Genomic DNA, 22,264 nt, shown 5'->3' with positions numbered 1-22,264 from the left:
TTAACAACTTCAAGATTCAAGGCCTCTTCAAATTCTCTGTTCCCTGAAGGAAATTCCATCCATAGACCACCTATCTTCAATGGTGAGGGTTACCACTATTGGAAAACCCGTATGCAGATTTTCATTGAAGCCATAGATTTAAACATTTGGGAAGCAATAGAAATAGGACCTTACGTACCCACTGTAGTAGATGTAAGCACAAGTACCACAACACAAAAACCTAGAGATAAGTGGACAGAAGAAGATAGAAGAAGAATCCAGTGTGATCTTAAAGCTAAAAACATTATTACTTTAGCCCTAGGAATATATGAGTATTTTAGAGTGTCAAACTGCACAAATGCCAAGGAGATGTGGGATACTCTCCAACTTACACATGAAGGCACCACTGATGTAAAAAGATCTAGAGTAAATACCCTTACACATGAATATGAATTGTTTTGGATGAATCCTTATGAAAACATTCATACCAATGCAGAAAAGATTTACACATATAGTTAACCATCTTGCCTCTTTAGGTACGACCAAGCGAAGACATCTTGGTAGTCCTTAAGCAGAACCACTACTTCATCATGGACGGGTGCAGTCTCTAAGTTTACGATCTCTGTTTCTTCTTTCTTCTCGTCGCCATCACCTAAGTTTACAATCTCTGTTTCTTCTTGGTGCGACCTCATCTCTCGATCTTCCTGAGTGATTATCCTTTCCAGCTCCGCGGACAACCCCATATCTTCGACTTCTTTGTCCTCCGTTCGACTCGCTTCTCGTTCAAAATTGACGGTTGGGTCCTCGGTATTAGTACCTTCACAGGACTCGTCGTCGGATCTGTATTGTTTAAATGCAACAGAAATAACATGCAAATGAATGAGAAAGGGTAAAGGTGCAAGAACAAATGAAGAAAGATCTTATATTATTCATTGAGAACAAAAACATAATGCCTTAACAAGGAGAGAACCCTAAAGCCTAGGCCCAACCTATAGGGTCAAAACTAAAGCATTCCATGACTTGCCAGTTTCCCAATTGAAAATCAAGAAGGCATGGGCGCACCAAGTCTGAACATTCTTGAGGGACCTTGTCGTATATCATGGCGACTTGCTCTTCGAGTCTCAAGTCGGCACTCACGAAGCTTTTACTGATATGGCAAGGAGGGACCTCCCTCACTTTGGCCTTAGTTATGGGCCCACGGCCCTGTTCCTCCTTTCTACAATAGTTCTCCTCAAGTCATCCCGTGTGGGCTTATATCCTAGCCCAAACTTCCCACGGTTTTCTTTGATATCCACTAAGTTGGCCATGCCATCGTTATTCTTCCCCAAGCCCATGCTGGGTTCAAAACCGTGCCCTAGCATGACACGGGCCATCATCATAGTAGCATCGGACATGCCAGGCTGCATCGGGAGGGATTCCATGGAGGTGTTGCTTACTATCTCAAAGGATTGAAAGGTCGTTTCCAAGGATTCATCTACGTCCTCAACATAGGGCGTAGAAGACGGGCAGCTTACCAAAAGGTCTTCTTCCCCCAAAACAATGACCAAGCATCCCTCCACCATGAACTTCAGCTTTTGGTGAAACGTCGAAGGTACCACTCCCACTGAGTGTATCCATGGTCGGCCCAACAAGCAACTGTAGGCAGGGTTTATATCCATCACTTGAAAGGTAACTTGACAATTGTGGGGTCCTATCTAAACTGGGAGATCAATCGTCTCCCTTACCTCCTAGCGACTGCCATCGTACGCCCGAACCACCATGGAGCTCAGCCTTAAGTGAGAGGCGTTCAAAGGTAGATTCTCTAAAGTGCATTTAGGCTTAACATTTAAGCTTGAGCCATTGTCAATAAGGACCTTGGCCATGATGTGGTCCATACATTTGACAGAGACATGTAGAGCCCTATTATGCCCTTGCCCTTCAGCCGGAATCTCCTCTTTTGTGAAAGTAAGGTAGTTATTGGCGGTGATGTTGTTGACGATCCCCTCGAAACCTTCGACGGAGATGTCTTGGGCCACATGGGCCTCGTTCAAAACTTTAACCAACAATGCCCAGTGAGGCTCGGAGCTCATGAGCAATTCTAGCAAGGAGACCCTAGCTGGGGTCTTATTGAGTTGTTCAATTATCTTGAACTCACTTTGTTGGATAATGCGGAAGAACTCGTTGGCCCCCTCCAAGGATACCTCTTTTTCGCCGAAGCCTTCCTTCGCTTCGGCGAACCTCCCTCCCGGCATATCCTCCTTCGGGGTAGGGCTTGCTTCATGTGGAAGCAAAGCTTTCCAAGTTTATTTTGATAATGCCAAAGAATCAAGTCAAGAATCAAGAGTCAAACAAGTTTCAAGAATCAAAGAGTCGTTCAATCAAGAATCAAAATTCAAGTGAAGATTCAAAAGTAGACTCAAGATATGCAAGAACTTCAAGAAAAGCATCAAGATAAGTATAAAAAGATTTTTTTTCAAAAGATTGAATAGCACAATTTTTCCAAAAGAATTTTTCAAAGAAAAATCTTTTACTAGAGTTTTTACTCTCTGGTAATCGATTACAAGAAGGTAGTAATTGATTACCAGAAGCCCAAACAGTTTTATAACTGTTTCACAAAGTAGTAATCGATTACCCTGGGCATGTAATCGATTACCAATGTTTTTAAACGTTGGATTCAAATTTCAAGAGTCACAACTTGTGATAAAACATTTTCAAACTTGTGTAATCGATTACACAACATTTGTAATCAATTACCAGTGTTTCTAAGCGTTGGTTTTCAAATTTAAACATGAAGAGTCACATCTGTTGATGTGTAATAGATTACACTACAATGGTAATCGATTACCAGTGACTGATCTTGAAAAATAAAATTACCAAAAGTCACAATTCTTAAAGTGACTATTTTCTGAAGATTTTTTTTAAGAGTCACAACTTTTAAAGTGACTAGTTTTCAAAAGAGTCACAACTTTTAAAGTGACTAGTTTTTCAAGAGAGTTACAACTTTTAAAGTGACTAGTTTTGAAGAAATTGCCAAGAGTCACGACTTTTAACTTAGTTTTCAAGAGCCATCAAATGGCTATAAATATGTGACCATGACACGAATTTTAAAAGACAAATTTCTTTCATTCAAAAAGAGAACTTTCTGATTCATTCCTCAACATCTTTCTAAGAGTTTTTGTTCAATACTTGCTTTTTCAAGAAAATTTCATTGGGCAACAACTTGTGCTTATTCTATTCTCTTCTTGTTCTTCATTCCTTCTCCCTCTTGCCAAAAGAATTCAAAGAACTAACTGTCTAAGAATTCTTTTGATTTTTTCCTTCTCCCTCTTGCCAAAAGAATTCAAAGAACTAACCGTCTGAGAATTCTTTTGATTCTTTCCTTCTCCCTCTTGCCAATAGAATTCAAAGAACTAACCGTCTAAGAATTCTTTTGATTCTTTCTTTTTCCCTCTTGCCAAAATAATTCAAAGAACTAACCGTCTAAGAATTCTTTTGATTCCCCAAACAAAGAATTCAAAGAACTAATCGTCTGAGAATTCTTTGCCCAAACACTGAATTCAAAGAACTAACCGTCTGAGAATTCTATGTAAGAAGCGAGTAGCTTCTTGGTTGTAATAGCGAACACAAGGGAGGGTACATCCTTCGTTGTTCGCTTCAAGTAGAGGATACATCTACTTGGTTGTTCAAAGAGAACAAGGGAGGGTACATCCTTTGTGGCTCTTTTCTTGTAAAGGATTTTACAAGGTTATTGGAAATCTCAAGAACCATGGGTTGCTTGGGGACTGGACGTAGGCACGGGTTGTGGCCAAACCAGTATAAATCTTTTGTTTGCTTTCTTCTTCCCTACACTCTTTTCTTTTCCGTTGTGCACTTTTTATTTCCGCTTTACTTTTGTCTAAGTTATTGTTTCTATTCTTTACTTTCTCATAACTTAGTAGTGAAGCCTAATTGAGTCTAGTAATATTAAGAAGGATAAATTTTAATTAGTCAAGACACATTAATAATTAAATCAACCCCCCTCTTAATTATTCCGAGGCCACTTGATGCAACACTTCACTGGTCGGTTCTTCAACCACCTTTGCTTTTCCCTTGGCGTTTGCGGGTCGTGCCGACAAGTCAAGCGCCACAAAGATGCGACCACTGCGGGTCACACCGCTCAGTCCGGTGATATTGGTTACTTTTGCCGAAAGAGAGTCAATACCGATGGTATCCTCCTTCCTCGCACTTGGCCTTGGAGGAGCATACCTCCATAGGACCGCCTTGTTGTTCTTATAGGGGAAGGGGACAGGTTTACTACCTGACAACATCAAAGGGCCCTGGTGTTTTTGGGGAGTAACACCCCTGGTAAAATGTATCACCAAAGGCTTAGGCTTCTTGGGACTCTCCTTGTCTGCGGGCTGCATGCAGACATGTCGCTCATCCCTGCTCTCATTGCTGACCTCGAGCTGGCCATGATCCATCATCTGTTGTAGTAGCTCCTCCACTGTTGGACATGTCTCCATATCGTGTGGTAGACCCGGATGCATTAAGTAAGAATCTCCCTTGTGCCCATTGAGGGGGACCATGCCTACCTCTTGCAGGGCTTCAAAAATGAACCTCCTAGAGGTTATCACATCTTCCAACTGCTTCGGCCTTCGCGCTCTACATGCCTCAATAGCATTTACCACCGGCCCTCCATGGTTGGCGAGCGGATTCGTTTTTACATTGGGCCCGTCCTCTTGGAACGCCAACCACCCTACCTCAATCAAACTTGGGAACTAGCCTTTCAGGGCCAAGCATTGTTCGACCGAGTGCCCCGGGGTTCCCCCATAGTACGCACAGGTTGCATTGGGGTTATACCACTTCGGGAAAGGAGGCTGGTAAATCTTGCCCGGGTTCACCACTACTAATTGGTTGGCAAGCAGTGACGGCAAGAGGTCCTCATATGACATGGGGATCGGGACGAACTCCGGATCCTTCTTTGTCGACAGGTTTCTTCCCATGTTGGAGCTCAGACCAGGGCTGGCATTGTCAGTAGGACGAGGCTGGGCTGGAGCCGAAGTCTGCGGGGGGGCCATTGTGGTGGCGCAGACGTCCTTGACTAGATGGTTGCTGAGTTGGAAGAGCCTCCAACGCGGGCCAAAAAACTCAGGTGATGTTGTGCGTACTGGTGGGTACCATGTGAGGCCTACTGAGGTTTTGGCCAAGTCGATGCTGAGGTGACGGCATGAGCGTCCCCCTCCTTTTTTTTTGCCCCAGCTACTCCGATCCTTCTGTTGCTTGTGCTCGTAGGGGAGACATAGTCAAATTTCCTTCTCTTTAAGCCCACTTCAATCCTCTCGCCCGCGAACACTAAATCTACAAAGCTAGAGGGCATGTAACCCACCAACTTCTCATAGTAGAACACCGGTAGAGTGTCTACTATCATAGTAATCATCTCCCTTTCAACCATGGGAGGTGCCACTTGAGCCACCAAAATCCCTCCACCTTTGGGTGTATTCCTTGAAGGATTCGTGTTCCCTTTTGCTTATGTTTTGTAATTGAGTCCTATCAGGAGCCATATCAGTATTATATTGATATTGCCTAATGAAGGCGGTAATCAAGTCCTTCCACCAACAGATGCGCGATGCTTCCAAGTTGGTATACTAGATGACCGTTTGATCAAGGTCGTAGCCGAATCAAATAAACATTAAAAATGTAGTATCTAGGAAGTGATCCTAGGTCATCTCCCAATGAGCAATGGTCAACCAAACGTTCATAACAGATAGTAAGAAACCAGTAACGAATTAGGGGGGTTGTTTGCTTTTGTAAATTAAACAACAAGCAAATTTGAATTAGGAAATAACAGAATTAAAACATGTTGTTTCCCCTTGGTTCACAAGCAAGTCTCTTATCCTAGGTTACAAGAATTTATCCTTAATCAGTTCAACCACTTAATCCAACCCTAAGTTAAATTACTAAGCGAAAATTAACATAAGGCTATCATTATGTGATTAAGCAACACATACACCAATTAATCATGAACAAAACTGATCATTAAGCCTGAATGTAAATTAAGCGCAGAGACAATTAATCAAGCACTAAGCATGCATGGATTAATAGCAACAAATACAGAGTAATTGGTGAAGAGGAAAAACTGATCAAAATTCAATAGTAATAACAAAACCTCAAAGGGAGCTGTGCTTGATCCTCAAGAGAAAACAACACTGGAGACTTAGCCTTCCATTAATTAGTAGAAAACGAAATTGTAGATTGAAGCAGAAACGAAATTGCAGAAAACGAATTTTATTCTACGTGAACAGTGTGCTTGAACAGTAAAAATTGGAATTCTAAAATCCTAAAATTATTCTCCTCTTCCAAAACTCCCTAAAACTAAAACCTTGGTGCTGTTATATAGGTTCTCAGCCCCAAAGCTTACAAATCTGTCTTAAGTCCAAGCCCATAAATAAAATAAAATCTGGACAAGATAAGATAAGATTGGATGAAATAAAATCTAGATGAAATAAAATCTGGATAAGATAATATAAGATAACATTGGATGAAATAAAATCTAGATGAAATAATATCTAGATGAAATAAAATCTGGATAAGATAAGATTTGATAAAATAAAATTGTTTGTTCTCTTCAAGTCCAAGCCCAATTCCGGATTCAAGCCCAATTGCTTATAATTCTCCTGAAATTAAATTAAAAACACAAAATTAGTCCAGTAGGCCCAAATGATAAAATTGCATAATTAATTTGACAATTAAGGCTAATAAGTAATTAAAATGGTGACAAAAAGGGTTAAGAAATAGGAGAAAATATTGACACATCACCGTCGCTCTGGCCAAACTATCTTGAAAGAAGTGCATCAAAGATTCTCGTCTTTGGAATATGCCCCCATCTTCCAGCAGTACATCTTTAAATGATTCTTGGGGCAAGTGGTCCCCTTGTATCGATCAAAGTCTAGCACCTTGAATTTTGGAAGGATGACGACATCGGGTACCAAGCACAAGTCTGTCATATCTGTGAAGGGGTAGTCACCAAACCCTTCAACAGCTCTCAATCTCTCTTTGATGAGATCGAGTTTTCCTTTTCCTTCCGCTGCCGGAGACGGTCCTCCCACAGAGAAAAGCAATGGCTACATTGGGCAGGGTTGAGAGATCCCTGTGATGTTGGGTTGAGGCAATGCATTAGGCGCCGGTTCCTCAGCGGGAATAGGGGGTAGGAGTCGACGTCCACGTGGGTGCGCTCTCGGGGGTCCATGTGGACATCGCCGGTGGGTTGAGGAGGCTACCCTTCAGAAGTAAGAGGAGCGGCATGATCCATGTTATCATGCACGGATGGTGGTGTAAAGTTGGGGGGTAAACCGTAGGGGTAGGTGCCCCGGTTGTACCCTAGATGCGGGTTGTTGGCGTGCCCCAATGTGCCTCTCCTTCATCCCACCATGTCTGGGACGGGATGATGTGCTAGGACCAGGTCTGCTTTGGCGGCGATGCTAGCGGCGGCAGCTGTAGCTACATTACTCTCTATTAACCTTTTCATCCCTAGCATGGCTTCCATCATGGAAGCCATTCAATCGTTCAAAGCCGACATATCGGCTTTCATCTATTCTTGAATATCCTCTACGTCACCCATAGCCCTAGATCTGGAATGGGTTCGATAGGGGTGCCTTGGAGCACACTTAGTTATAGTGTTCTCCCTAAAGAGACAAAATGTGGTTAGTATACGACAAGAAATTTTAACATGAATGCATCTTAGAGATAAATTGGCAGAGCATCGGATTCACACAGGTCTTTTAAGCAAACTCATGGGATTAACCTAGTTTTATTTTAGAGAGTGAAAGGATTTAACTAGCCAAAATCTGAGTGATAATACAAATGCCTTAACGGCTCCTAATTATGCGAGCCATTAGGTCAATCATTTGCTGACAGTAGTTGAGGAGCTAGTGAATCTCCTCGAGGCCGAGTATATGCCTGTCATTGCTTTGGCTCGAGCTAGCAGTTGGGGAAGCTCTTGATTTCTATTCAGGGTGGAGGCGAATCTATCCATCCATATCATTGCCTTTCCGTGCAATGAATCGATTACCCTCCCCCTTGCTTCCTTTTCCGCGAATACCTTGGTGTACTCGTCCACTAGCCTATGCTCATGAGCTGTTGCTAGGTTCAACTTTTCTTTGTATTTATCAATGATGGCCAACATTTTCCCTTCTGTCTCGCTTAACTGTTGGGACAAATTTCTTTTGGACCTAAGACAAGCCTTTAACTTGTCCTTCAAAATCATACCTTCAACTCGCGACTGATCCCTTTCGTCTCTTCAGAGCTTAAGCTCGCTGTTGTTGCCCCATAAAGCTCCTCAAAACTTGTTTCAGACGTGTTCTTCCTTTCAGGCCCTCTTGGTTTCCTGCTCCAAGGCTTCGGCAGTGGCCAAGTTGATGTCATTCAGTTCATCATACTCCTTTCAGACTCTGATGGTTATTGACTTGATCTTCTCCTTGACTGCTTGGGCTTTCTTAAGCTTAGCTTATAGGGCTTGTACCTCCTCACTCTCTTCCGGAGCTTCGGCCTCTTCCTCTCTCACAGCCATTAACTTTGGGAGCCAATCCAAACCTTGTGTGTGGAATCTCAGCCACTTACGATATCCGCCGACGATCCCATTTTCGTTTCCCCTAAGCTCTTTGTCCTTCCTTTGGACTGCATCCCATGCCTTGCAGACTCCTCGAAGTACCCTCGCGTTGGGGTCACTAAAACCTCGTGTGATGAAAGGCGTGAGGCTTTCCTTTGACAGTGATCTTCTCATAGGGTAGCCAAGCTATCTTATGGCGAGGACGGGATTGTAGTTAATACAACCCCTTGTTCCCATCAAGGTAATATTTTGAAATCCTTCGCATGAGAATAGAATCCCAGTTCTTCCTTCCTTCCAGCGAGCGAACCAATTAATGGATGCTCCTTCTATGCTAGCTGTCATACCCTAATTTCATCCGGGGACCATCCGTTGTTGGGATGCGACCCTCGTTTGACCACTTTGAGGTATTTGGCACCCATGGTTAGGCAATTTGTGAAGTTCCGAGACATGCCGGAAGCCAAAAGAAAAGCGTTGTAGCACAATCCGTGATGTTCTGTGACATGCCGAAAATTAAAAGGAAGTGTTAGTGCGCAATCCGTAAAGTTCTGTAACGTTCCGGAAGGAAACAAAGGGATGATTACGTAATCTGTAAGGTTCCGCAACATTACGGAAAGAAAACAAGTATCGTTACAGAATTCGTATGTTTCCGTAACTTTACAGAAATAGAATCACCAAAAAAAGGGCAGGGATGTATTTAGTAAAAATGGGGGTTCAAATAGCAACCAGGCCCACTTGGGCCTTCCAGGATGTTCCTCCAGAAGGTGGTTGCTTCTGGAGGAAGCAACCTAGCTCGCTTGGGCGAGCTGTGCTTGCCTGGGCGAGCTGGGTGGCAAGCATCTCCTTCATTTTCCTATAAATAGGGGAAGGAGGGAAGAACAAAAATGTTTAGCCCTCCTGGTATTTCGAGATCACTTGAAATTAGTGAGAAAAGTTGTTTCTATGAAGAAAATCCAAGCCGAGGCGCTTCCGTAACGTTTCCGTGGGTGATTTCGCGAAGATTTTCAATCGTTTTTCGACGTTCTTCGTCGTTCTTCGGTCTTCAACCAGTAAGTTCCCAAAATCGAACTTTTCAATTCATTCTATGTATTCTTAGTGGTTCTCATTTGTTTCACGTGCTTTTATTTTTATTTCATTTACTTTCTGTACCCCTTTTGACGTGCTTAAGTCATTTTCTCGTCTAACCAAAAATAAAATAAATTTCCACCAATCATTTGAATTGTAACATCCGTTAATTTCTGTTAAAATGAAATCCGACCGTTCGGTCATGCTGTAACCACGTTGGAAACCAAAAAAGAGGTAAAATAATAATATAATAATCAAAAATATCTTTTAGTAAAATAAATCAAAAAATCAATCGGACGTTTTTCGTTGGGATTTCTCTTTCTTAAATCGAATCGACTAATAACCAAAGTGAAACTAAGGCTAAAATCAATTCATGAACCAAACTTTTGTCATCGCCTAAAAAAGTCCAACGCCTTGAAATGGTCTTTTCCGCTTTTATTGGTTAAATGTAGATTTCTAAAAACCCTAAACTCAATATGTAACTTTGTTACCTCTTTCAAAAATAAAGAAATCATTAATGGTCCAATGCCTTAATGTTTTCTCACTTTTCAAAAGAATCGAAATATTGTCTAATGGTCCAACGCCTTAAATGACCTTTCATTCAATAAAAACATATTTTGCAAAAAAAGATAAAAAAAAATAACTTAACCAAAACGCTTTGTTCACAAAAGAACTGCGTAGGTCTCATTTTCTCATCACAATTGAGGAATACGTAGGAGCAAAGGGAAACGTCCTTGTCGACCACAAAAAGATAAAAACATAAAAAGGCATAAAAAAGACATAAGAACGTAAAAAGGGAAAAGAATATTAAATTCATATTTGCACATTTGATTAAAGGTTGTCGTCTCTTGTGACGGATGCGTGGGGTGCTAATACCTTCCCCGTGCATAAATACAACTCCCGAACCTTTCACTTAAAGTTCATAGATCACATCTTTTCCGTTTTTCTGATGTTTTCCTCAAATAAACGTTGGTGGTGACTCCGCGCGTATTCCTTTCTTGGAACACGCACCCGCGAGTCACACGTCGCCCTCCCGTCGAAGGGTAGGTTGCGACAGTTGGCGACTCCACTGGGGACTGTTTTTAGAGAGTTAGGCCATTTAATCTTGTGCAATGTTTTATCATGACTTCCTCCTTTGTTGGTTTCCCTTTATTTTTCTTATGTTCTTGTGTATATAACTCTTTGATGCTTTTAGTGTGTTTTAAAATGTATGCATGAGGGAAATATTTATTCATTTGATGCACACAAACACCAACACTATTTGCACACACGGTGATTTGAAAAAGGGCCCTATACCCGGGTTCGTGGGAACATAAGGAGTGGAGGTGAATCTTGTACCATGCTAGGTCTCCGACTTGCTTGATTACAGTGAACCCTCATCTAGAGTTTTTCTCTTTGATAACATATTGTTGCTAGTAGTCCCTACTGCTGCAATATGTTCTTCGAAGAGGATGATACCTCTAGAGACCATCAAGAGAGATATGACTACCTTGGGGATTATCACTAAAAACCTTTTTAGCTCTCTCCCATATAGCTCACTTGAATAGGGGCACGAAGCGGACACGTTGCGTGCCATTTTTTCACACTGCCATGCATAAGTGTCATGTACCCTTTTGCTTATATTTTGTGAATATTGTCATATTGTACACTCCCGTGTTGCGCCTTTCGCATATGCATCACGCACGGATTCTGTTTTGGTCCCCTCTCTTTGTCAAACCAATGGAGGGTCCGTACCACCTTCTTAAATACATAAGTCGAGCACTTTGCTACCCCAAGACGTTGTATCTAAGAAGGAGACAATTTCTCAGGCTCCCGTATTCATAAATCGCATCTGTGTTATATACATTTCTTCATGCATTCATCCATTCCACCCATGATAGATGTCAGAGTTTTAATTTGCATCGATTTTTGTTCACTTTAGTAAACACATGGGATCAAGTCAAATGCCTTCACTTAAAAGGAGATTCTATCAAGTCAAGGTCAAGAGCCTAGGGACCACCAGTCTAAAGGAGTTAGGGCAGTTAATGGGTCAGCTCCAGCGGCAAGCTTTTCGCAAAGCTTATGGTAAAATCTGGGACTTAGCCATGGTAGAAGTCTCCACAGAGGCCATTACCTCCCTCGCCTAGTATTATGATCAGCCACTGAGGTGCTTCACCTTTGGGGACTTCCAGCTGTCACCCATGGTAGAAGAATCTGAAGAGATCCTAGGATGTCCTCTAGGGGGAAGGAGACCATACCTCTTCTCAGGGTTCTATCCCTCATTAGCTAGAATTTCTAAGATAGTCCAAATCTCGGCGCAGGAATTAGACCACAGAAAGCAAGTCGAAAATGGGGTGGTTGGAATACCGAGAAAATATTTGGAGGCAAAAGCAAGAATCTTGGCAGGTAAAGGCGAATGGGCCTCGTTCATAGACATTCTCGCACTATTGATCTTCGGAGGAGTCCTCATTCCGAATGTGGATGGGTTGGTGGACATAGCAACGATCGACGCTTTTCTCGCCTATCATAACCACAAGGAAAGCCTGGTTGTCGCTATGCTAGCCAACCTATATGACACCTTCGACCGAAGATGTGAAAAGAGCAATACAAGGATTGTTTGTTGTACTCTAGCTCTTTATGTATGGTTAGTTTCTCACCTTTTTCGCCAAGAGGTGAGGCATGCTTGCCCGCTAGAAAGCCACCGTTCATTCACAAAGAAGGAGGGGCAAATTGGGACCAACTCTTAGCAAGCAAAGAAGGAGCATCTATCAACTGGTTCCCTCGATGGAAGGAAGGAAGAACCGGAGTTCTTATTTCTTGCATAGGATTTCCAAATGTTCCCTTGATGGGGACGAGGGGTTGCATCAGCTACAATCCCGTTCTTGCTATAAGACAACTTGGCTACCCTATGACACGAGTTACATCGCTGCTTCGTCTACTGCCAAACACGTTTAGGACTGTTAATGTCCTTGTTACTTCCAGTTTCACCTTGACAAAGATGTCATGGACCATGTTGAAAATCTAAATTGATTCAACCCCATTTCCTGCGTAAAAATTCACAATACTTCAACTGTGCATCATTCGCATACATCCATCCTTTTCATTGGTTGCATTGCTCATTGCATTCTTTCCTTGAAAAAAAAATGAACTTAATCATTGTTATCAAAAAGAAAAGAACACGCTTTTCGGTGCCCTTACCAAACCTGTGCTAGAGCTAGAGTAATGGGTGAAGAAGAGGAGGTGCAAGAGCAGATGAAAGCCGACATGGAGGCCATGAAAGAGTAAATGGCCACAATGGTGGAGGCCATGATGAGCATGAAGAAGATAATGGAAGCCAAAGCGGTTACAGTTGCCGCTACTAGCACTGTTGCTAAGGTGAACCCGATGCCCCCATCTGGCCTCAACCAAATGAATCATCCAACCTCAGCTAGGGTAGACAAAGATTTGTAAAGTACGGGCGGCCCCCATTATGCGCAAATTCAAAACAAGCATGCCTTCCCACCATATGACTTGCCTCCCAACTATACACCACCCAATGTGGCATACATTCCCAATGAGGATGTCAATAACTCCGCTCCCATACTCATTGAAAGCTGACAACCTCATCATGCACATGTCTCTTAAACCGTGGGGGGAGACACATGAAATGCCCCACCACAATCTAGCGAACTTTGAGCCTTGCCTCGGATATGCCACTGAAGAGCAAGCAGTTGGTGGTATACCCATGCCAAACACTTTGAAGGGCCCTCAGTTTCGCCCACAACCACAGTCCTTGCATTTTGCGGTGGGAAGAGCCCCTCCTACTATGGCTGAAAAGGGAAAGTTGGATCATATAGAGGAAATGCTCAAGGACATTGAAGGAGGCGAAGATTATGCCTTTGCTAACCTAGAAGAGTTGTTCCTAGTACCCAAACATGGTTATTCCCAAGTTCAAGTTGCGGACTTTGACAAGTACAAGGGGACTACTTGCCCCAAGAACCATCTAAAGATGTATTGTCGGAAGATGGGGGCATACGCAAAAGATGAGGAACTACTGATACATTTCTTCCAAGAAAGTATTACTGGGGTAGCTGTTACCTGGTACGCTAACTTGAAACCTTCCCGAGTCCATTCTTGGAGAGACCTAATGGTTGCCTTCATTAAGCAGTATCAGTACAATTCTAATATGGCTTCGGATAGGATGCAACAATGGAACATGTGCAAAAAAGAGCATAAATCCTTCAAGGAATATGCCCAAAGGTGGAGGGATCTGGCAGCTCAAGTAGCGCCTCCAATAATAGAGAAAGAGATTATCACAATGATAGTAGACACGTTACCGGTGTTCTACTATGAAAAATGGTGGGTTACACACCTTCAAGTTTTACATATTCGGTCTTCGCCAGTGAAAGAATCGATGTGGGTCTGAAAAGAGGCAAATTTAGTCATCCTACTTGGACGAATGAGAAAACTGGGGCAAATGAAGAGGGTGAGGATGAAGGAGAAGCCCATGTTGTGACTGCCATTCCTATATGGCCAAGTTTCCCACCAACCCGACAATGTCATTACTTAGCCAATAACGACCCATCTCCTTACCCACCACCCAGTTATCCACAAAGGCCATCCCTAAATCAAACCACACTACCAATGCTAAACACCACCTTTAGCGCAAACCAAAACACCAACCAAGAAATGAATTTTGCAGTGAAAGAGCCTCTAGAATTCACCCCAATTTCGGTGTCATGTGCTGACTTGCTCCCATATCTACTTGATAATTCAATGGTAGCCATAACCCCAACCAAGGTTCATCAACCTCCATTTCTCCGAGAATACGACTCGAACGCGACGTGTGCTTGTCATGGAGAAGCCCCGGGGCGTTCCATTGAGCATTGTAGGGCCCCGAAGCATAAGGTGCAAGGTCTAATTGATGCGGGCTGGCTGAAATTTGAGAAGAATCGCGTATGGGTCCCGACATTGACAAGCGACACCACACATGGGGCAATTTTGAAAGCTGCTGTTAGGTGTCTCTAATGACTCATCAGGATTTCCAAGTTTATGCCATTATTGTAAACCACAGTTACAATGCTAAAATGGATGAATTGGACATCCTTGTCTCTCTCATCCTCTCACAAACACATCTTTGCTTATTCAACTTCCACCGGAATGTGAGTGTAAGCCGTTGGTTTGTTTGCTCAACGCGACCTGCGCTCCTGAGTTTGGACTTCCAAGACCGTTCAATCAGAAATTATTCGTGTTACACATTTGGTGAGGGTGCCGTAAAATGACAAGTAAAGCAAAAATAAGTTTCAAAATAAAAATAAAAAAGGACATTTGATTGACTGTGTTTTCAAGACGTTCATGTGACCTCATTTTATCATTCTGGAAAGTTTTGTCTTTTTAGAGAGAAGTGAGTTATTAAGAATAGGATGTTGGACAAACGGCCTCAGTTATCTTAAGAAGGGGGGGTTGAATTAAGATACAAAGACTATTCCCCTATTAAACTTCCACTCTTTCTTTTTGGATTAACAATGCACCCTTAAATTACTCAAAAGACAATTCAAAATAAACTTCTTTAAAACAAAAGATAAATAGCAATAAATAAAATAAGTTTAAGGGAAGAGAGGAATGCAAACTTGATTTATATTGGTTCGGCCACTTCCCGTGCCTACGTCCAGTCCTCAAGCAACCCACTTGAGATTTTCCACTCTCTTTGTAAAACTCCTTCTACAAAGTCTGAACCACACAGGGACAACCCTTCCCTTGTGTTCAAGAATCCTCTACAACAAGAGACCCACGGTCTCTTAATCCCTTTTCAGAAATAAGAAGAGAAGAAGAAATCTCTCTTAAAAGAGATAGATTGTACAATGAAGATCAATCAAAATTCCTTATTGAATATACAAATGGTTGACCAAGGAATCTTTTTGAGAGGATAAGACATTTTAGTTATGAAAAACTCTTAATCTTTTGAGAGGATAAAACTTTTTGGCCAATGAAAACTCTCTTTAAATTCGTGTTTCCAAGTCACCTTTGATGGCCATTCATAAAACATTTGAATAGATGTGACTCTTGGAAATTATTTTCTGAAAATCTCCTCTGGTAATCAATTACAAGACTTGTGTAATCAATTACAGGCTTTAAAATTTGAATTAAAACGCTCAATAAACTGCTGGTAATCAATTACCATCCATGTGTAATCAATTACACATTATAAATTTTGAATTCAAATTTCTAGTGACTGTGATAAACATTTTCAGCTGCTGGTAATCAATTACCAGAGAGTAGATCTCAATTTGAAATGATTTAGATAGAATTCTTTGGCCAAACCTTTTGCTTTTTCAATTAGGAAACTTCTTCCTAAGATTCTAGAGATCAACTTGATCATATATCTTGATTTTCTTGGATTCTTGGATTCTTGTCTTAGAAGCACTTGATTCTTTGGCATCATCAAAACATCTTGCTTCTACATAGGAGTCATTTGACTTAATCCATCAACTGAAAAAAAATCCTTCAACTATTTCTCGTTCTTGGAAAATTCTTTTTGCAAGAATCAACTGCTTCTTTCATTCTTCCTCACTACGAGGTTGTGAAAACAAGACAACGATTGATACCTCAAAGCCTTACACTAGGGCAATAAGGGGCACCGTGCATGAACCTCAAGCGAACCTAGGGGCAGATTAAAAGTTCTCACCCAATAGGTTCCCTGCTACAAGGTCATGACAAAAGACAACGATTGGTACCTCAAAGCCCTACACTGGAGCAATAAGGGGCATCGTGCATGAGCCTCAAGCGAACCTAGGGGCAGATCAAAAGTTCTCACCCGTTGATGTTTTTAAACAAAAAAAGGGGGGGAAGGGGGACAAACCATGACATTTCAATGGATTGATTAAACATCAAACAGCTCCATTGCTGTCACTCCAAAATGGTCAAGTGACCAAATAAACAGAACATACACTCGGAGGGAGTTCCCGAAGAGATTTGCAAAAGATAGGATAAGGTTGCATGAATTATCACCTCTTTCAAAAGGACAGTCAATCTGTGTTTTCCAAAAAAAAAAAAATCAAAATCATAATCACAAAACAAGGAAAGAATGACATGAACATTGTACAACTTTCCATTACATTGCATTATTTCATATGAAGTCCGCATTTACCAAATTTCACAACAAAGGTTGCATGCAACGACATCCCTAAAAATCATGTTAACTGCATAGATTTCCAACATCTAATGTCCAATCTTTTGAATTTGGGATGACCAGCCCTTTCGATGAGTCGATCTCTTGCTTTCTCATACGGGTGGAGCCTTGGGTACTAGTACCTATCACCTTTAGAGGACTACACGTCCTCACCTTCAGAGGACTACACGTCCTCGCCATCAGAGGGCTGCACGCCCTCACCTTCAGAGGACTACACGTCCTCGCCTTAAGAGGACTACACGTCCTCACCTTCATAGGGCTACACGCCCTCACCTTTAGAGGACTACACGTCCTCACCTTCATAGGGCTACACGCCCTCACCTTTAGAGGACTACACGTCCTCACCTTCATAGGGCTACACGCCCTCACTTAGGACCAAACATCCTCATCTTCAGAGGACTACACGTCCTCACCTTCAGAGGACCAAACATCCTCAACTTCAGAGGACTACACGTCCTCATCTTTAGAGGACTACACGTCCTCATCTTCATAGGGCTACGTGCCCTTACCTTCAGAGGACTACACGTCCTCGCCTTCAGAGGGCTACACACCCTCGCCTTCAGAGGACTACACGTCCTCCACTTCAGAGGATTACACATCCTCCATTTCAGAGGACTACACGTCCTCGCTTTCAGAGGGTTACACGCTCTCGCCTTTAGAGGGCTACACACTCTCGCCTTCAGTGGGCTCCACAACCGCACCTTAAGAGTGTGTTTGGATGGAGAAATTTTAAATTCTAAGAATTTCAAATACTTCAATTAAAATTCTTTTATTTTCAAAATTTTGTGTTTGGATAAAAAAAAGTTAAAATTATGAGGATGAAAAAAAAAAGAAAAAATATGATTGGTATGTTAGTTATACGTGTTCCTCTATGCTCACACCGATATTTTAGGAGCTCAGACGGTGTTTCTTGGAGAAGACTGTAAGAAGAGAATTTCAATTTCTCACCTTTTAGAAGGAAATTGAAATTCCAGATTTTTAGTTGTTTAAAATTCTGTTTTAAAATTCTAAAATTTTAAATTCTTCATAAAAAGCATCCAAACAATGAATTCTAAATTACAGAAATTCAAATTCTCTGATAAATTACTTTCCTCAGTTAAAATCCTCTATCCAAACACACTCTAAGAGAATTTAAGGTCCTCCGCCCTTAAATGCTTAACCGAGACTTGCACTCCCGGTTAAGGGGCCAGTAGTTTCCTTTATTCAGTTTCTGGGTTACCCCTTGATCCCGGAGGAGGGCCAACTATGCGAGCACAACCAGAGAGGGAGGCTATCACGTAGCTACTATGCATACCAGGGCGGGATTTCACCCGTGCCGCTGCAAAGAGACAAGTGCGGATCGTGCGCACCAACATGACCACTCTTACACAGATATAAATGATGTTGCTACTTAGCAACATTCTGCCCAATGACCGTAATGCCGATCTCCCCCTACGGAAGTATCAGTTGGTCTGTGCCATCCCGACATAGGTAGGTATGCATTATTTCCAACTAATTTCTAATGCCATCTACTATTTGCAGGGGTTGCGCCCACAAGACACCCAGTGGACTTGGAGAAGTCCAACAGGGCCCTGGGGTTTCCAGTTCTGGTTACGGGCCTCTATCAGTCCTACAGGGTGCCCGTACTCCTCGGCAAGGTCATGCCATCGCGACATAGGTAAGTATGCATATGGTTCAAACTGATTTCTGATGTCGTCTATTGTTTGTAGGGATCGCGCCCGCAAGACACCCCGTGGACCCAAAGAAGTCCAATAGGGTCCTGGGGTTTCCAGCTTTGATTACAGGCCTCTATCAGTTCTACGGAGTGCCCCTCACCCCCAACAAGGTCATCAGGCCCCCTACTAATCGAGCTTTCATCAAGAGGTACTGCGCCCCCAGGTAGGCGCAAGGCGAAACACCACAGCAGCCTAGGGATGGCCAGCAACAGGCAACAAATGCACCGCCGCCCCCTCCAGAGCCCCTCAGCTCATCCACAGAAAGGTTAGAGTATTGCCTATGACACATGGCCGACCAATAGGCGACCAAGTCCAAAGCCAAAGCTAAGCAAAGTACTAGGTCCATGACTGACAAGTCATCAGGCGTCCAGCTCAAGACGTTAAAGAAGCGCTACTAGGAGGCAACCTAGTAACTTTTAAATTTCTGCTTGTTATTTGATCACCTTTTGTTTCGCAAGTTATAGTAGGACACACCTAGTTGCTAATGATCCTAGGAATTTGAATAAAACAAGCACAAGCTCGAAAGGTAGTAATACCTCACAAAATATATATATATATATATATATATATATATATATATATATATATATATATATATATATATATATATCTGTGTGTGTGTGTGTGTGTGTGTGTGTGTATGTTTAGGTAGGAAGATACCTTAGATATGCATGTATGTAAACAAAAAAATACTTCACAAAATATATATATATGTATGTTTAGGTAGTGAAAATACCTTAGATATTCATGTATGTAAACAAAAAATATACTTCACAAAATATATATATATATACATATATATATATATATATATATGTGTGTGTGTGTGTGTGTGTGTGTGTGTGTGTGTGTGTGTGTGTGTGTGTGTATGTGTAGGTAGTGAAAATACCTTAGATATGCATGTATGTAAACAAAAAAATATACTTCACAAAATATATATATATATGTATGTTTAGGTAGGAAGATACCTTAGATATGCATGTATGTAAACAAAAAAATACTTCACAATATATATATATATATATATATATATATATATATATATATATATATATATATATATATATATATGTATGTATGCTTAGGTAGAAAGATACATTGGATGTGCATGTATATAACAAAAATATCTCACAAAACCTATATATGTATGTTTAGGTAGCGAGATACCTTGGATATGCATGTATATAGCAAAAATACCTCACAAAAATATACCCATGTTTAGGTCGCAAAATACCTCATGAAAAGAAAAAAACAAAAAACAAACAAGGAAAAAAAATAAACACATGAAAAAAAGAAAAAGAAGGAAGAAAAAAAGGAAACAAAATAAAAATAAAAAGTTGTCTAGCTAAAAAAACAACATGCTTGTGAAAAGAGATAATTTCCAACTTTTCTTTGAAAAATTTCACTGATCATAACCAGTTTTTGAAAAAATGTGTATATACATTTGAAGGGTAAATGCTGTGAAAGTTTTTCTGAACACCCAAAAATGGACTCGGATGAATGCACAAATTGATAAAAGAACATATTTTGGAAACACTGGGTTAACTAAAATAGAGGAAATGAATCCTGAGCCCTAGCATCACATGACCATAAAAGTTTGACACTTGAGTGTCCGCATAGGTGCATGCATGACTAGTTTTGCATACAATTTCCAAATCATCATTGTTGCATTTGTGTCATGGAAATAATGTGGGACATCCCCTTCTATCCTTGAACTAAACCAAACCCTGACATATATCATGTCCAGCCGTGCTACAAGCCTTGAGCCAAAATCCCAACTTACCATAAACCTTGACCCAGGGTGAGAATATCAATCCTTGCCCTCGGAAGAAAACACAAAAAGAAGGAAAATTCCTGATCAAAAGACTCGGAAGAAAGCAAAAAGAGAAAATTCCCAATCAAAGAGGGGGAGAAAGCAAAAAAAGAAAGAAAATTCCCCGATCAAAGATTGAGAGAAAGCAGGAAAAAAAAGAAAGAAAATCCCCGATCAAAGATCGGAAGAAAATAGAAGAAATATACAGAAAGGTCTTTGGACCAGACGACATCCGAACAAATACAGAGTTATCGCCAAAGTAAATATGAAAAGAAAGGAAACCACGACCTAAAGTGGTCCTCTCCCTTTGATTGCCAACCAAAATCCTGTGTGTCGGCGACTTTTTTGCCCCGCAGTAAACAAAAACAGAAAAGGAAAAGGCCAAAAACATTCAAAGCCAAAAGTCTCACAAAAAAACATCATTCCCAAGAAAAAGTCATACTGATCCATGATCACGCATGTAATCTTTGATTTGATAGGAAATGATTTGCAAAATCAAGTCATGACATATCTATGGTTTGGAATTAGGATAAAACACTTACCTTGTCTCTTTACTAAAGCATGTTCGCATTTTAGCGAAGAAAACACCGAGACTATTTTTAGTCTCATAAGTTATCCAGAACTACGTAGGTCTGAGTTCCTCCTTGAGGATACGTAGGAGCAAGAGCCTCACTTTTGTCGGCCGCCCCACAATTTCTGTCATACTGACCTTGGAGTCACGTGACATGCGGAGATACCCGAGTGGTTATCTGTTTAAACTTTCTTTTGCTATCTCTAAGACTCAAAGCATGATAGCACGCAGAGACAAACGTTGTCTTCTGCACCCTTTGTCAATCGCGGCCAACAAGGTCGTTGACACGCGGAGATTTACGTCATCTTCCGCACAGACAATTTCTATCATACTGACATTGGAGTCACGTGACATGCGGAGATACCCGAGTGGTTATCCGTTTAAAATTTCTTTTGCTATCTCTAAGACTCAAAGCATGATAGCACACAGAGACTAACGTCGTCTTCTGCACCCATTGTCAATCGCGGCCAACAAGCCCATTGACACGCGGAGATTTACGTCATCTTCTGCACAGACAATTTCTGTCATACTGACATTGGAGTCACGTGACATGCGGAGATACCTGAGTGGTTATCCGTTTAAACTTTCTTTAGCTATCTCTAAGACTCAAAGCATGATAGCACGCAGAGACTAACGTCGTCTTCTGCACCCTTTGTCAATCGCGGCCAACAAGCCCGTTGACACGCGGAGATTTACGTCATCTTCCGCGCAGACAATTTCTGTCATACTGACACTGGAGTCACATGACATGCGGAGATACCCGAGTGGTTATCCGTTTAAACTTTCTTTTGCTATCTCTAAGACTTAAAGCATGATAGCACGCTGAGACTAACGTCGTCTTCTGCACCTTTTGTCATCCAGAGGCGGCGGGCCCGATGACATGCGGAGACAAATTATGGTCATCCACATGCTCGATGAGTGATAAACGCGCATAGACGAATTTTGCGCCCTTTATCATTCAAAAACAGCGAGTCGAGTGGTAAACGCGCATTGACAAATTCTGCGCCCTTTATCATTCAGGAGCAGCGAGTCGAGTGGTAAACGCGCATAGATGAATTCTACGCCCTTTTCCATCCAGATTTCGCAAATTGGGTGATAAACGTGCATAGACGAATTCTGCGCCCTTTATGATTCAGGAGCAGCTAGCCGAGTGGTAAACGTGCATAAACGAATTCTACACCCTTTGCCAGATTTCGCAAATTGGGTGATAAACGCGCATAGACGAATTCTGCGCCCTTTATCATTCAAGAGCAGCAAGCTGAGTGGATAAACGCAAATAGACGAATTTTACGCCCTTTATCATTCAGGAACAACAAGTTGGGTGATAAACGCGCATAGACAAATTCTGCGCCCTTTATCATTCAGGAGCAGCGAGTCGAGTGGTAAATGCGCATAGACGAATTATGCGCCCTTT

This window comes from Glycine soja, chromosome 16 (genome assembly GCF_004193775.1).
Source record: "Glycine soja cultivar W05 chromosome 16, ASM419377v2, whole genome shotgun sequence".
NCBI lineage: Eukaryota > Viridiplantae > Streptophyta > Magnoliopsida > Fabales > Fabaceae > Glycine > Glycine soja.
Note: the sequence above shows the minus strand (reverse complement) of the source record.